Source organism: Triplophysa dalaica, chromosome 9 (assembly GCF_015846415.1).
Source record: "Triplophysa dalaica isolate WHDGS20190420 chromosome 9, ASM1584641v1, whole genome shotgun sequence".
In the NCBI taxonomy this organism is placed as follows: Eukaryota; Metazoa; Chordata; class Actinopteri; order Cypriniformes; family Nemacheilidae; genus Triplophysa; species Triplophysa dalaica.
This window is the reverse complement of record NC_079550.1, coordinates 5,306,286-5,322,568: the sequence shown is the minus strand read 5'-3', so window position 1 is coordinate 5,322,568 and position 16,283 is coordinate 5,306,286. Positions and strand designations below refer to the sequence as shown.

The 16,283-nt window shown below is 42.4% G+C and overlaps 1 long non-coding RNA gene across 1 annotated transcript; it reads left to right on the top strand.

The window, feature by feature from the left end:
• The first annotated feature begins 6,383 nt into the window (after positions 1-6,383).
• Positions 6,384-8,586, top strand: LOC130428388 (uncharacterized). The gene is made up of 5 exons (XR_008907449.1): positions 6,384-6,616; positions 6,702-6,840; positions 7,262-7,398; positions 7,482-7,606; positions 7,846-8,586. It is a non-coding gene; the product is annotated as an uncharacterized LOC130428388 (long non-coding RNA).
• Positions 8,587-16,283: the final 7,697 nt, after the last annotated feature.

Below are 16,283 nucleotides of genomic sequence, written 5' to 3'. Positions count from 1 at the left end.
GTTGACTTTGTACTCGGGTGAGTTTTCATTAATTGTTCATTTTGGAATTCTGTGCACCAAACAGGGTTATCCGGACACAGAAGTGACCTCACAAGTTTAAACACTTGTGTTCAGCAGGGGTGATTCTCAATATTAGGCGGGGCTCAGCATCCAATGATGATATACACTCACCTAAAGGATTATTAGGAACACCTGTTCAATTTCTCATTAATGCAATTGTGGTGTAATTGTGTGGGGGATGTTTTCTTGGCACACTTTAGGCCCCTTAGTGCCAATTGGGCATCTACCTGAGCATTGTTTCTGACCATGTCCATCCCTTTATGACCACCATGTACCCATCCTCTGATGGCTACTTCCAGCAGGATAATGCACCATGTCACAAAGCTCGAATCATTTCAAACTGGTTTCTTGAACATGACAATGAGTTCACTGTACTAAAATGTCCCCCACAGTCACCAGATCTCAACCCAATAGAGCATCTTTGGGATGTGGTGGAACGGGAGCTTTGTGCATCCCACAAATCTCCATCAACTGCAAGATGCTATCCTATCAATATGGGCCAACATTTCTAAAGAATGCTTTCAGCACCTTGTTGAATCAATGCCACGTAGAATTAAGGCAGTTCTGAAGGTGAAAGGGGGTCAAACACAGTATTAGTATGGTGTTCCTAATAATCCTTTAGGTGAGTGTATATAGGCCTATATATAGAACCATATACTATATACATTACTATAAATAAATAATTAAGAAAGAATATGCAGAATAAAGACTAGTAATTGTTATTCAAATCAATATCACATTAATCGATAAATCTGCAACATTTATAATTCAAAGTGACAACAACAGCCACAAATTCATATAAGAAATGTCACAATCAACTGCTGAATCATTATTAAGTAATAAGAATAACTTGATAAGTTGTTTCCCTGCCAATCATTTTGAATAGCACCATTGTGTCACTCCTGTTTATCACATTCACAATATGTTTTAGATTAATAATAAAAATACTGAAGGGTCTGAAAAACTTCAAAGAGCTTCTAGGTACACTTTTGTTTACTCGGAACTCAAAACTGTGACTAACACAGCTGCACCACGCTGAACTAATTCAAACTTCCCACATCTTTCCGGGGCTCTCGAAAATACCGTCGGCTCTCTATATCTTGGTGGGTCATTTTCAAAATATAGTCACAAACCTGTCCCTAGACGTTACAGGGATGTAAAAAGCTTTCAAATGAAAAAAAATTCACCAAAATTTAGCCATTAATACTCAGCGCCTTTTTATAATGATGATTGATATTATTATTATAAGTATTTTTAGACTTGTACATTTTTCTCTAAATTAATTTGAATTTCCTTTGTACTTGAAAAACATGTCCCTCTCCCTATGTTCAACTCTTTTATAAGGAGTATAAACATTTTCCTTTTCATTCATTTTTTTACTTGATTTAACCAAACACATTTAGGGCCTAATAAAAGCATTAAATGCAAACCAAAATAATGATTTATTAAAACAAATAATAAAAAATAGATCTGTCTTTTTATTTTGAGTCATTTGTGTTATTGGTGACAAAAACTATTATTTTGAAAGAATAAAAATATGTAAGTAAGTACTTACAAGGTCAAAGGTCAACAAAGAAGATGCTTTAGTCTGTTCAAGCACACACATGCCCTGCATTCCAATTCACCTATTTATACTAGTCCTTATAGTAGGTACTTTTGGGTGTACGGCAAAACAGATTTCACACACTGGGACATACAAACAGGAAGCAGAAGTGTCAGTTGTTGCTTAGTTGTGTCCCAATTCGGGGGCAGCAACCTTCTATGGTCACGGACTTAAAAACGAGAACTTGTTCTTAAAAGCATGCAGCCTCAAAATTCCAAGAACCGAACTGAAATGAGAGGCCCTAGCCTTGCAGAGGATTTCTTATTGCGTCACCTGCTGCTCATGTTGCGTGGTGACAGCAGAAGTACACTCAGAGAAGTTTCTGACTTTTTAAACAAATACGGAGCCAGAAAAATTATATTTTATCTTAAAGAATATCACACGTTTATGTAGATTAAAACAGCCCAACAGTGTATTCAATTAACCAACCTTATTAATATACCGGTACTGATGATACTGTTTAGCGTGTTGACAAAATGTTTATATGCTCTCCTACTTGTAAGTCGCTTTAGATAAAAGCGTCTGCCAAATTAATAAATGTCAATTTAAAACAGAATTGTGGGTAATATCAGCCGTTTGAGTGTTCATCGTTATGGACTGCGAATTTCTACCGGAAGTAGTAGACCATCCGGGAATCTGTGGAATACTATTTTCAACATGTTACGATTTGGGACATATATATTTTTTATGCTTTATTAAATCAATGCCATTAGAACAAGAGGTATTTCATATTCCAATCATATTAACAATCGCTATCAGATAGAAAAAAAAATAGAATCACATAAATTTCAATGTTTTCAGAGCATTACATGTTTTCAGTGCATTTTTGTGTTTAGTTTTTTCCAAGAGATCTGCATACAATTTGAAGTAATAAATAAAATGTGAAAAATTTGGTTTATATTACGCCCACTTTTTCTTATGTATATGGAATTTCCCTAATAGAATAAACAAATGTATAACATGTTGTTTACAGTTCAAATTTTCATTTTCTGTATAAAAAAGCATATCAAATATAAAAAAATAGAATTAAATATCTTTCCAAAATAATCTTGAGTAAATACAATGAATAAAAAGATGCAAAACAGTTTCCCTTTCTTGACCACAAAATTCACAGGTATATACAATATCAAGCTTAAATCATTCCAAAACATGCTTAGCAGGATACATTCTTTGAAGAATTTTGTAAGAAACTTCCTTAATTTTGTTATTGATACAAAACTTATTCAGCAGTTTCCAAGCTTTCACCCAAAGAGATATTACCAAATAAAGAAGACCAAAAAAATGTTACTGCAGGTAAAGAAACAGAACAAAGAGCATTCCTTATAATCTCATTACTACATTTTTGTCTTAAAACATCAACATTTGCAATGTAAATGTTTCCACGGGGAGGAACCATGCTGATTCTACTTTCAAATACTATTAGGACAGATAGGCTGATGGTAACGCAGGGATGGCAAGTGCCCCTTTCCTTAAAATTGTATTCATAATGTCTTCTTTAAACGCGTCATTAGTGTTGCTTTGGTTTGTGTCAGTATGAAGGACTTTTATTGGAAAAAAACATGTTAATCGGTATAATGTATAGATCTTAGTGTGCCTCATCATGATAGTTTTGAGTGACTTAGCCGTCATTTTGGAACACAGGCCTTTCATGGTAAATGGTTACTGGTGTTTTTGTCACTAGTGTTACAGCAATGACCGAAAACTAAATAAAATTCAAGTTTCAAGTTTATTTATATAGCGCTTTTCACAATGTGTATTGTTTCAAAGCAGCTTTACAGGGGCAAACAGGAAAACAGAAAAGTTAAAACACAGCACTGTGCATGGTATTTGATGCAAAATTAAATAAGGAACAAGATAATTAACAATGTTATCATGCATGTGAATACAAATCATCACATTTTAGGAACGACCCAGGTGCATATTTGATTATATGCTAAATAAAACAGCACTTCATCATGAATGACACCATGAATAGCACCATGCGTTTTCTGAGCGCAGACACAACAGTGGATGATAAAAGGGCTTTTGTATCGCTGCGCATCGTATTTTGTAAGCTGCATTTATAATAAAGAATAGAAAAGATGCAGGTGTCATGTTAAAGCATAAACCTTGTACTCTGCTTATAACGCTACTCCACTGTGTGCCGCTGTGAACTGAATAGTGCGTCAAATAACGCAGCCTACCGCCGTTTTCATAATACGGGTTTTAAAGAGGACTAAAGTGATCTTGAATTCCTGTACAAATTACATAACTCGGAGGGGGGGCTGGAAATATAGGGTGGATAAAGCTCACCTACAAAGGGCCCAGAGACCCCACTGTGTGACACAAAGCGCGTATCGAGAGCGTAGCGCAATTTCACACGAAGCTCGATCGCACCCGGAGCCATGGCCGTAAATCATATTTAACAGTAGGAGGGGACTTTAAACATACAATTTCTCACTTACTACGACAGAAAGCAACAATATGGGTTATGTTCATAGGTTTATTATTCAATTCAAGTTTATTTATATATCTCTCAGCACAGCGCAAATATAAAAGAAGTGATTGTTTGGCCTCAGTAGCGGAGGTATGCCGGGTTTGGATTCGTGGCGGAAGAAAGTAGTTCCCCATTTCCTATAAAACCGGAGGGGTTTAAAGACACTCCGACGTTGTTTCTGGTTTATCTACACATTTGTGCCGTCGAACTGATGTATTCATGCAATATCGCTCATGTATGTAGTGTTCTTATATCTGCATGACTGTGATTGCCTCGTGCCTCTGGCCTAATCACACCCATGAAGATATAAGAACACTATATTGTATTAATACAGTTATACAAAAATAAATTGTCATCTATGTCTACATGAGCCTCACACATGAACTTACAGGACTAAGAAAAAGGTTTCTATGAATAAACGGATTTGCTGATCGAAGCACATTCATAAAAATTTAAATAGATTAAACCAAAATTGACACAAAGAGCGTTTCCACATTTGACCACGAGATGGCGCTGTTGTGCACTGTTTTGAAAAGCTTCGAGTAATGAACCATTCTATGATGCACTTGAGGAAAAAGCTTAATTTCAACATCACTAGTCTGGGTTCTTGTCAGAGAGGGGCATTAGCGACATTCCCCAATAAGTAAAATATCTAAAGTTTCTCTAGTGTTTTACTGTTTGAACTCTTCATTCGTTCATATTCCTTCATTCAAGGGCGCCGCCATGTTTGTTTACGCTGCAAAGCATTCTGGGAATTTTAGTGTTGGGAAATGAGAGGCGAACGCAGAAAATCATTGTTTGTGCACGTAGTCTAATGCACATTTGCGATATATACATATATTTAGTAGTTCATTATATATACGTTGAATAAAAAGCGACTTGCTGACCTAACGTCTTTACTAGCACGGAGGTACTACAATTCCCAGAATGCTGTCGCGTAAACAAACATGGCGTCGCCCGTGCCTGAATGACAAACAACCCACAACACAACTTTAAGTTAAGAATCATTTGTTTTATTCAATACCGAAAATAAAAAAACACAAATAGCACAACATGAACTATAAATCGTCATCAGCATTCCTTCAGCATGCACTGGGACGGTTTGCAGCCGAGTGTGAAGCGGCTTGGATGAGAATCAGCACCTCCAAATCTGAGGCCATGGTTCTCAGCCGGAAAAGGGTGGCTTGCTCACTTCAGGTGGGTGGAGAGTTCCTGCCTCAAGTGGAGGAGTTCAAGTATCTGGGGGTCTTGTTCAAGAGTGAGGGAAGGATGGAACGGGAGATTGACAGACGGATCGGTGCAGCTTCTGCAGTAATGCAGTCGCTGTACCGGTCTGTTGTGGTGAAGAAGGAGCTGAGCCGCAAGGCGAAGCTCTTGATTTACCGGTCAATCTACGTTCCTACTCTCACCTATGGTCATGAGCTGTGGGTCATGACCGAAAGGACAAGATCCCGGATACAGGCGGCCGAAATGAGCTTTCTCCGCAGGGTGGCCGGGCGATCCCTTAGAGATAGGGTGAGAAGCTCGGTCACTCGGGTGGAGCTCAGAGTAGATCCGCTGCTCCTCCACATCGAGAGGGGCCAGCTGAGGTGGCTCGGGCAGCTTTTCCGGATGCCCCCTGGACGCCTTCCCGGTAAGGTGTTCCGGGCATGTCCCACCGGGAGAAGACCCCGGGGAAGACCTAGGACACGCTGGAGGGACTATGTCTCCCGGCTGGCCTGGGAACGCCTCGGTGTCCCCCCGGAAGAGCTGGAGGAAGTGTCTAGGGAGAGGGAAGTCTGGGCATCCCTGCTTAGACTGCTACCCCCGCGACCTGGCCCCGGATAAGCGGTAGAAAATGGATGGATGGATGGAACTATAAATCTTTCTTGTGTTAGGTTATTGTACTTGTTTGTTGTTAACTGTCAGCGTCCCGTATATGGGAAACATAACTTGAAGTTTGCGTCAATATTGCGAGTGTAATTTCTAATCGAATCACGACAAACTATATATCATTTGAAAGCTCTGAGACTCTTGAATACACATCTGATCAGTGTCCCGAAGAATAATCTATTTCGGAAGAGAAGTTGATACAGAAATGATAGTTGATTCATAAATTAGTGTGCATCAAGAGTATAGTTTCATACAAATGTTTTGTTTTATATTGTTTCTGTGCTTTTGTATTTTTCAATGTGTCTGTTAATTGGAAAATTATTAAAATAATAAACAAAAAGCATCTCAATGTCTGTTGTGATCAAATTTCAGACCAAGTATTAAAACCAATGGAAGCCTATGGGCCCCCTAGTGGATTTTGGTGGTAGGGCGGCTAAAAAACTCACATACCCCTCCAAGAATAATGTGCTGTATCATGACCAAACTTGATACAACACTTGGTGACCCTTTGTTCATTAGGTCCAAAGTCTGGTAAAACTGAGGCTCATGTGCACTCACTTGGTTTGGTAAACTTGTACAAAAAAGTCACTTTAACACAAATACAAGTATATACTATAAATTCATTTCACTTTATTTAAAATCTTGTTAGAAACTGAAATGACTGATGAAGGAAGCCCCTCCCAATTTCAGCCCCTCCCTCTCAGGTAGATATAAACGAGGAGACCCCACAGGACCAGTCACCCACTTTCTGCTAGAACATCCGACGCAGATTTCTTTTGATGCAGTTTTTGAAAAACCTTCTTCTTCAATCAAGAATGGCTTCTCAAAGGTAAGTTGACAAGATTTGTAGAGCATTTTTGTCTTGTTTTCTAGCAAAAATAGAGAAAAGCTCAAGACTTTAAAAGCGTTTCAAATGGGTGAAAGTAACAAACTTAGTTTTTTTTCTGTCGAGATAAAGATTTGTCGATGTTTAATGTTCAGTTTTCTTTGAACAAACTACTGCCATTAATACTGTAATGTCTACGAAATGGTTAACAGTGTTTTTTAATTCATTCATGTAAGAGCCGTAAATCAGTCATAATTTGATCAGCCCTGGCCCTGGACTGATTCTGACTCATTAATGTCTCCATTCACATGATCATTATATCAAGCTGCAGCTGCAGCTTCATTCACACCTTCCCATGTGTACAAAACCATCTCTAATAATACCATGTGAATGAAGTGTTGTTGTTGTTTTGTATATCCTCAAGCTTACAACTGGAACTACCTTGTTTGCACATAGTGCATGAAGACCCTGGCCTCTCTGTCTGTCCCGACCCCACATCCACCAGCTGTGGCAGAGACTGAGGAAACTGAGCCCTCTGAGGTTGGCAGTGACCTTTCAAATGTGAGAATAAAGCCCTTTGTTTTGAACTTTGTTATACTCACTTATAAGCACTTTTACAACATGCTCTGTTTTTCACATTTCAGCGAGCCCGACATGCAGTGGAAGAGTCATGCAAAAAAAGCTGATGGCGGAGATGGGACTGTATCAGAAACACTCCCTGGATCATCCGCTCCTGAAAGACCACCAGAATGAACATTTCAAACAGGAGGTGAGAATATCATTTGAAAGAGTTTCCTTTTAACATTTCAAAAAGTCTCATCTGTGTGGTCATCTCAAATGCTTTTCCTTCCATTCTTACAATGATGCTGGAAGACCATTGACAGTATTATCATGTGTGTAGTACCCCATGTCTATAGTCACGGCTATTAATATGATAACTGGAAAACTGCTCTTGTAAAAGTGAAGTCGATGTGAATCTGTCATTTGAATTGTGTTTTTATTTTGTAGAGAAAAGGATTCAGAACAAGTTCAGAAGTTTCAGGCCTGTTAGCGTCAATGAACAACAAACATAACCCAGGAAAGTTTGGCATTCTAATTTTAAAACCTACTATTGCTTGAGTGAAAGAAAAGGTGCATCCAGTTTCTTCTAGAAAACAATATTTAAGATGAAAATCTAATTTTGCAGGTTCAATTAACACATGTCCAGCCCTGAGAGGAGCTCCGTCACAGAAAGTGTCTTCGACCGCGGTGAGTTTGTTAAAACAAAATTAAATCAGTGTGACAAGGTGAGATTTGTAATATTTAAACAAATGTTTGAGGGTTCAGTAAAATACACACAAACAAACTGTTTCAACATCTAATGTCATGTTGCTATTGAAGAACTGCAAACAAACCATCACTGAAATGAAACAACCCGCGTGTGAGTGTAAAGTCAAACAATACCTCTCTATAATGTGAGGATTTACCCCTTCAAAGCGAAGAGGATTTGCCCCTTCAGAGCGAAGAGGATTTGCCCCTTCAGAGCGAAGAGGATTTGCCACTACAGAGCGAAGAGTATTTGCCCCTTCAGAGCGAAGAGGATTTGCCACTACAGAGCGAAGAGAATTTGCCACTACAGAGCGAAGAGGATTTGCCCCTTCAGAGCGAAGAGGATTTGCCACTACAGAGCGAAGAGTATTTGCCCCTTCAGAGCGAAGAGGATTTGCCACTACAGAGCGAAGAGGATTTGCCACTACAGAGCGAAGAGGATTTGCCACTACAGAGCGAAGAGGATTTGCCACTACAGAGCGAAGAGGATTTGCCACTACAGAGCGAAGAGGATTTGCCCCTTCAGAGCGAAGAGGATTTGCCCCTTCAGAGCGAAGAGGATTTGCCCCTTCAGAGCGAAGAGGATTTGCCCCTTCAGAGCGAAGAGGATTTGCCCCTTCAGAGCGAAGAGGATTTGCCACTACAGAGCGAAGAGGATTTGTCACTACAGAGCGAAGATGATTTGCCACTACAGAGCGAAGAGGATTTGCCACTAGAGAGCGAAGAGGATTTGCCACTACAGAGCGAAGAGGATTTGCCACTACAGAGCGAAGAGGATTTGCCACTCCAGAGCGAAGGGGATTTGCCAGTACAGAGCGAAGGGGATTTGCCCCTTCAGAGAGAAGGGGATTTGCCCCTTCAGAGCGAAAAGGATTGTCATGATGAGATTGTGTATCTGATTGTGCGTAACTAACAGGGATCTGTACCTCAGATTATTCATTGGTGTTCTCATGTTGTGGGTTGAATGTCATGATTACATTGTTTAACTGATTGTGCGTAACTAACATGGATCTGTACTTCAGATTGTTCATCAGTGTTCTCATGTTGTGCTTTGAATGTAATGATTAGATTGTGTAACTGATTGTACATAACTATCAGGGATCTGTACCTCAGATTGTTCATCGGCGTTCTCATGTTGTGGTAATACAGGGTATTTACACCATACATTTATTTAATGTGTTTATTTTTAGATGGTAGGACTATCTGACAGGGTATTTTGCATTGTGAAATTGTCTGACATGTCAAAATACATCGGTAATCAGCATTTTTGCCACAACTAATTCATTAATATGTCAGCATCAACTACATTAAAGAGAATCACTTCACCACCCATGAACTGAGTCGCATATATGCCTTGACCAATGTGTTGCGGAGGTGAGATGAACGGGGAGAGCAGAGCCATTAATGGAGAGAGTTCTGCCAAACGGAAGTCCCAAACACTAGAGCATCACGTCATTCATGGAGTCTTCAGATAGTTCCAGAAAGTTATGTTTTTTCTTTAAATGCTTTATTTTTTATTCATTAAATTGCTTTCATCTTTAAATAGGTTAGAAGTTTACCTCAGTTGGTCTGTCTAGTGAGTCCACGGGGCAACACCTGCAGGAGGGACCGTAATGGGCCGGTGCTTTGTGGATCGGGAGGCAGTCGAAGGCAGGGGCCTCGACAACCCGATCCCTGGACGCAGAACTTAGCTCTAGGGACATGGAACGTCACCTTTCTAGCGGGGAAGGAGCCTGAGATTGTGCTTGAGGTTCAGAGATTACGACTAGACGAGTTGGGATCACCTCTACGCACAGCTTGGGCTCTGGAACCACACTCCTCGAGAGAGGATGAACTCTTTACAACTCTGGAGTTGCCCATGGTGAGAGGAGGCAGGCTGGTGTAGGTTTCCTTTTTAGCCCCCCAGCTCAGCCGCCATGTGGCGGGGGATTGGTTGGACTCCCGAGACAGCTATTGGGTACCGACAAGCCAAGCAGACTGCAGCCCGGGTGGTTGGGGAGGCAAAAACTCAGGCCTGGGAGGAGTTCGGCGAGGCCATGGAAAAGGACTATCAGTCGGCCTCGAAGAGATTCTGGCAAACCGTCCGGCGCCTCAGGAGGGGCAAGCAGTTCCCTACCAACGCTGTTTACAGTGGAGGGGGGCAGCTGTTGACCTCGACCGGGGATGTCATCGGGCGGCGGAAGGAATACTTCGAGGATCTCCTCAATCCCGCTGTCACGTCTTCCATTTAGGAGGCTGAGGGCTTGGAGGCGGACTCGTCCATCACCCGGACTGAAGTCACTGAGGTAGTCAACAAACTCCTCGGTGGCAGGGCTCCAGAGGTGGATGAGATCCGCCCTGAGTACCTCAAGTCTCTGGATGTTGTTGGGCTGTCTTGGCTGACACGCCTCTGCAGCACCGCGTGGCGGTCGGGGACAGTGCCTTTGGACTGGCAGACCGGGGTGGTGGTCCCTCTTTTTAAGAAGGGGGACTGGAGGGTGTGCTCCAACTATGGGGATCACACTTCTCAGCCTTCCCGGGAAAGTCTATGCCAGGGTACTGGAGAGGAGAATCCGGCCGATGGTAGAACCTCGGATTCAGGAGAAACAGTGTGGTTTTCGTCCCGGTCGCGGAACACTGGACCAGCTCTATGCCCTCTCCAGGGTGCTGGAGAGTTCATGGGAGTTTGCCCAAACTATCCACATGTGTTTTGTGGATTTGGAGAAGGCATTCGACTGTGTCCCTAGCGGCGTCTTGTGGAGGGTGCTCTGGGAGTATGGGTTTCGGGACCCTTTGCTAAGGGCTATCCGGTCCCTGTACGACCGGAGCAGGAGCTTGGTTCACATTGCCGGCAGCAAGTCAGACTTGTTCCCGTTGCATATTGGACTTCGGCAGGGCTGCCGTTTGTCATCGGTTCTGTTCATAATTTTTATGGACAGAATTTCTAGGCGCAGCCAGGGGCCGGAGGGCGTTGGGTTTGGGGACCACACGATTTCATCTCTGCTCTTTGCGGATGATGTCGTCGTGCTGGCCCCATCAGACCAGGACCTTCGGCATGCACTGGGAGGGTTTGCAGCCGAGTGTGAAGCGGCTGGGATGAGAATCAGCACCTCCAAATCTGAGGCCATGGTTCATAGTCAGAATAGGGTGGCTTGCCCACTTCAGGTGGGTGGAGAGTCCCTGCCTCAAGTGGAGGAGTTCAAGTATCTGGGGGTCTTGCTCACGAGTGAGGGAAGGATGGAACGGGAGATTGACAGACGGATCGGTGCAGCTTCTGCAGTAATGCGGTCACTGTACCAGTCTGTCGTGGTGAAGAAGGAGCTGAGCCGCAAGGCGAAGCTCTCGATTTTCCGGTCAATCTACGTTCCTACTCTCACCTATGTTCCGGTCATGTCCCATCGGGAGGAGACCCCGGGGAAGACCTAGGACACGCTGGAGGGACTATGTCTCCCGGCTGGCCTAGGAACGCCTCGGTGTCCCCCCCGGAAGAGCTGGAGGAAGTGTCTATGGAGAGGGAAGTCTGGGCATCCCTGCTTAGACTGCTGCCCCCGCAACACGGCCCCAGATAAGCGGATGAAAATGGATGGATGGATGGATGGATGGTCTGTCTAGTCGCAGTTCCATGCGTTTCTTGTAACTTCTGGGAACAATTGAAACTGAAAAAACTGATCCATTGGAGTCAACGTAGAAGACATGATTCTCTCTATAAATAGCTCTGGGGGAGACCAGGCAGTGTGCCAAATCACTGTGAGGCAGGTGATGGGGAACTCAACTGCTTCTAAACTTAAAATTATTTTTTTTGCTTTTATATTGTTTTCTAATTACACAATTAGTTTTGTAATACAGTAGTAAATGTTTCTTTTGTGAATTCTTCATTGACATAATTATTCAACCCCTTAAAGACTACCACTCTGAAGAACAGAGGTTCAATGAAGTGTTTTCAATCAGGTATTGCAAACACCTGTGGATATCAGGGAGCAGCAATAAAGCCTAATAAGCACCAATTAGGCAGCTTTAAAATGACTGTGATACTCAGCTCCTTCTAGACATTTACTGGTGTGGTTACAAACATGGTGAGGTCAAGAGAATGGTCCAGGAAGACAAGAGAACAGGTGATTACTCTTCACAGGAAGGGCAATGGCTATAAGAAGATTGCAAAGATGTTAAACATACCAAGAGACACCATAGGAAGCATTATTTGCAAATTCAAGGCAAAGGGCACTGTTGAAACGCTACCTGGTCGTGGCAGAAAGAAGATGCTGACTTCGACTGCTGTGCGCTACCTGAAGCGTAGAGTGGAGAAAAGTCCTGTGTGACTGCTGAGGAACTGAGAAAATATTTGTCAGATGTGGGTACTGAAGTTTCTGCTCAGACAATAGGGCGCACCCTGTGTAATGAAGGCCTCCATGCCAGAACTCCCAGGCGCACCCCCTTGCTGTCCCCAAAAAATAAGAAGAGTCGACTGCAGTATGCCAAAAGTCATGTGGACAAACCACAGAAGTTTTGGGATAGTGTTCTGTGGACTGATGAAACAAAAATAGAACTGTTTGGGCCCATGGATCAACGCTATGTTTGGAGGAGGAAGAACAAGGCCTATGAAGAAAAGAACACCTTGCCTACTGTGAAGCATGGCGGGGGGGTCAATCATGCTTTGGGGCTGTTTTGCTTCTGCAGATACTGGGAAGCTTCAGCGTGTGCAAGGTACCATGAATTCTCTTCAGTACCAGGAGATATTGGATGACAATGTGATGCAGTCCGTCACAAACCTGAGGCTTGGAAGACGTTGGACCTTTCAACAGGACAATGATCCCAAGCATACCTCCAAGTCCACTAGAGCATGGTTGCAGATTAAAGGCTGGAACAATTTGAAGTGGCCATCGCAGTCACCAGACTTAAATCCGATTGAGAACCTCTGGTGGGACTTAAAGAAAGCAGTTGCAGTGCGCAAGCCTAAGAATGTGACTGAACTGGAGGCTTTTGCCCATGATGAATGGGCGAAGATACCCGTAGATCGCTGAAAGACACTTGTGTAACCCCCCTACACAATTCCTCTTTTACTTTAAGGAGTTATCATGTGCATGGGAAATGAATTGGAGAGAGGTTACTAGAATTTGAAATCAGGATTTCACAGCAACTAAACTTCGAGCATGCGACTCTGACTAGAGGGTAGAGAAGCCTGGTTAGCTTAAATATAGCTATACTGTGTTCATTTGTTTTTGTTTTTCCCACTGTGAGCATAAAACTCCCATGCACATATACTTAACCACTCTAACCATTATTTGCAAACATGAAATACAAATTACAACAATCACCTTTCAAACGCACACACTTAAATATCAGACCACAAAGGTTTTATATATTTTTACATTTATTTTCAGAACCAGGTGAGTTAACCTTTTAAAATGTCCCAATGTTTCAAAGTAAATAACAATGAACCATACCCCGGGTTTTTTTTTCTACTTTTATGTCTCAGTTTTGTGGTACCACAACGTTGGCGCGCTTGTTGGAGCTCAGTTAAAATTTTCCAAATAATATTGTCTGTACTCACGATTCCTCGGTAACAGAAAGATTATAGTGACCGTCTGTTCAACCCGTTCCGTCCAATGGTGAGATACTCAATGTGAAAACCCGTCCTGAAGTTCCGTCTGTCTATATGCAAACGCGACACCTCCGGCCTGCAGCACGAATCCCGAGCACATCTATTGCAGCAACATGTGTGGCAGCATCTGACGCACACTAGCCAAAAGTTCACAAAAATCGAATGAGCTTAACTGTATCTTGTTCAAAAATGTCAATTCCATTTTAGTTCACAATGTTCATACTCACTCAGAAACTCAGTGGCAAAGTGGGTTTCTGGCTATATAGTAGCAGTTCGCACATGGCTATGTATTAGCAGTTCGCACATGGCTATGCATTAGCAGTTCAGTAGAATCTCTGTTACACACTTAACCAGCTCCAACACAACGCTCAATCTCCCGTTTTAGTAGGGTTACAAAAAGACAAAAAAACAAGAAAAATCCCCCCCAGGCTCTTAACTTTGATTACCAGTAATATATCAATCATACAGAACTTAGAACTAACTTTTGCTCTTAAATGTCCCTCCGGTTCTTTTTTCGTTGTCACCCTCGGTTTTAGTCTCGCTCTATTTTTTTTTAGTCCCGCCCCCTAAACAACCCGATTGATTTCCCAACTGCTCTCTAGATGGCACTGATTGGATAACAAACAGAACTGACACCCAGACACCCAATACAAAATAAAATGACAAAGGGTTCAAAGGTTACTCACAACCGAGGATATTTCAACACCTCCACATTATAACCGCATTAACACGTATTAATACAAAAATGTATTACACACCAGGGACAATTAAACTGGCGCATATTTCAGGATATATTGCAATTCTGATAACAGAACACAAAATAACATATAAATTTAACAGGGTGCTACATTCTCCCCCCACAAAAAAAAAATGGTCATGCCCTCATGACATGTCTAACACCGTATAGCACATTCAAGAAAATAAACAAATTTTCTTAACAGATCGTGTTAGGAAGATTATTAACAATCCCCTTAACCTATCCACTTGTAAAAATAACTTTTATATCTCTTAATAGGAGATAGGACTAAAGAATCTTTCTTGTCATCAATCTCAACTACGGTAGCACTATGTGTACCAACGGCTACTGCCGTTGGTGTCCCTAGACAGTCATAAATTAGTCTGGTTGGAACTTTCTTTAGTCTCTGAGGTCGAGTTGTCTTGTCAGGGCTTTCTGTTATACTATTTAGTCTCTCAGCTATTTCGTCTGACGTCTGTATTTCAGTGTCTCTTTGTCGTTTCACAACTTCTGCAGTCACATTTTGAACCAAATGGTCATTATCCTCCACTGCAGCAGGTTCTTCAGCTGTCTCATTCATTTCTGAGTTACTTATCAAACCAGCCAGGTCCAAATCCAGATTAAAAGGCTCAAAGTGATCAATGTTTTGAGATTCTGGTCCTAGCAACTCTCGTGGTAAATGATAGTCATGCCATACCCCCATCTCATCTTCGGAATCAGATGCTACCTCCATCTTATCATCCTGTTCAGGCTCTGGTAAGCAAGGAGTATCATAGTTCTCTTTATTTTTTTCTTTGAGCCGCCTGCTGGCTCTCCTTCGTTTCGAAGGCTCCTTATTCATCTGAGGCCGCAGCTGCACTTCCCGTCCGATCGGCAGAATGTGATTGCGGTGCAGTATCTTTTCAGAGCCATGTCCACTCTCTGGCTTCAGCTTGAATACGGGCAAACCAGGCAGTTGACTCTCCACAATGTAAGGAGTATCCTTCCACCGATCAGCAAGCTTGTGCTTCCCTTGTAAACCCAGGTTTCTGATCAAGACTCTGTCCCCTGAATCTAATGGACAGAAACGAACTCTCTGATCATAGCGTTGCTTGTTCCCTTCATTTTTCTTCTCTGCCATCCTCCCAGCCAATTGATGGGCAGCTTGAAGCTCACGTTTCATGTCTCTGACATACCTCAAGTAGGATTTTGTGGAGGTGCCATCACTTGAGACCCCGAATGTCACATCTACTGGCAGCCTGGCTTCTCGTCCAAACATTAGAAAATATGGAGAATAGCCTGTTGACTCATTCACTGTGCAGTTCTATGCATGTACAAGATGGCTGAGGTGTTTACTCCATTTACTTTTGTCTTGTGTTTCCAAAGTCCCAAGCATGTCGAGAAGAGTTCTGTTAAAACGCTCAGGCTGTGGGTCACCCTGAGGGTGGTAGGGAGTGGTCCTGGATTTCTTTATGCCAAGCATACTCAACAGTTCATGGATAAGGCGACTCTCGAAATCCCTGCCCTGATCTGAGTGCATCCTTCTTGGCAAACCATAGTGGACAAAGTACTGTTCCCATAGCACCTTAGCGACAGTCGATGCCTTTTGATCCTTAGTTGAAAAGCTTGAGCATATCTTGTGTAATGATCTGTAACTACGAGCACATTGCAGATATTTCTGGAGTCAGGCTCAATCGTCAGAAAATCCATACAGACGAGATCCATCGGTCCATCACTGTTAATATGTGACAACTCAGCAACTCTTTTAGGCAGCGTCTTCCTCTGAATACACCTTGGACAGCTCTTACAGTACCGTTCAACCTGAACTTTCATGCGAGGCCAGTA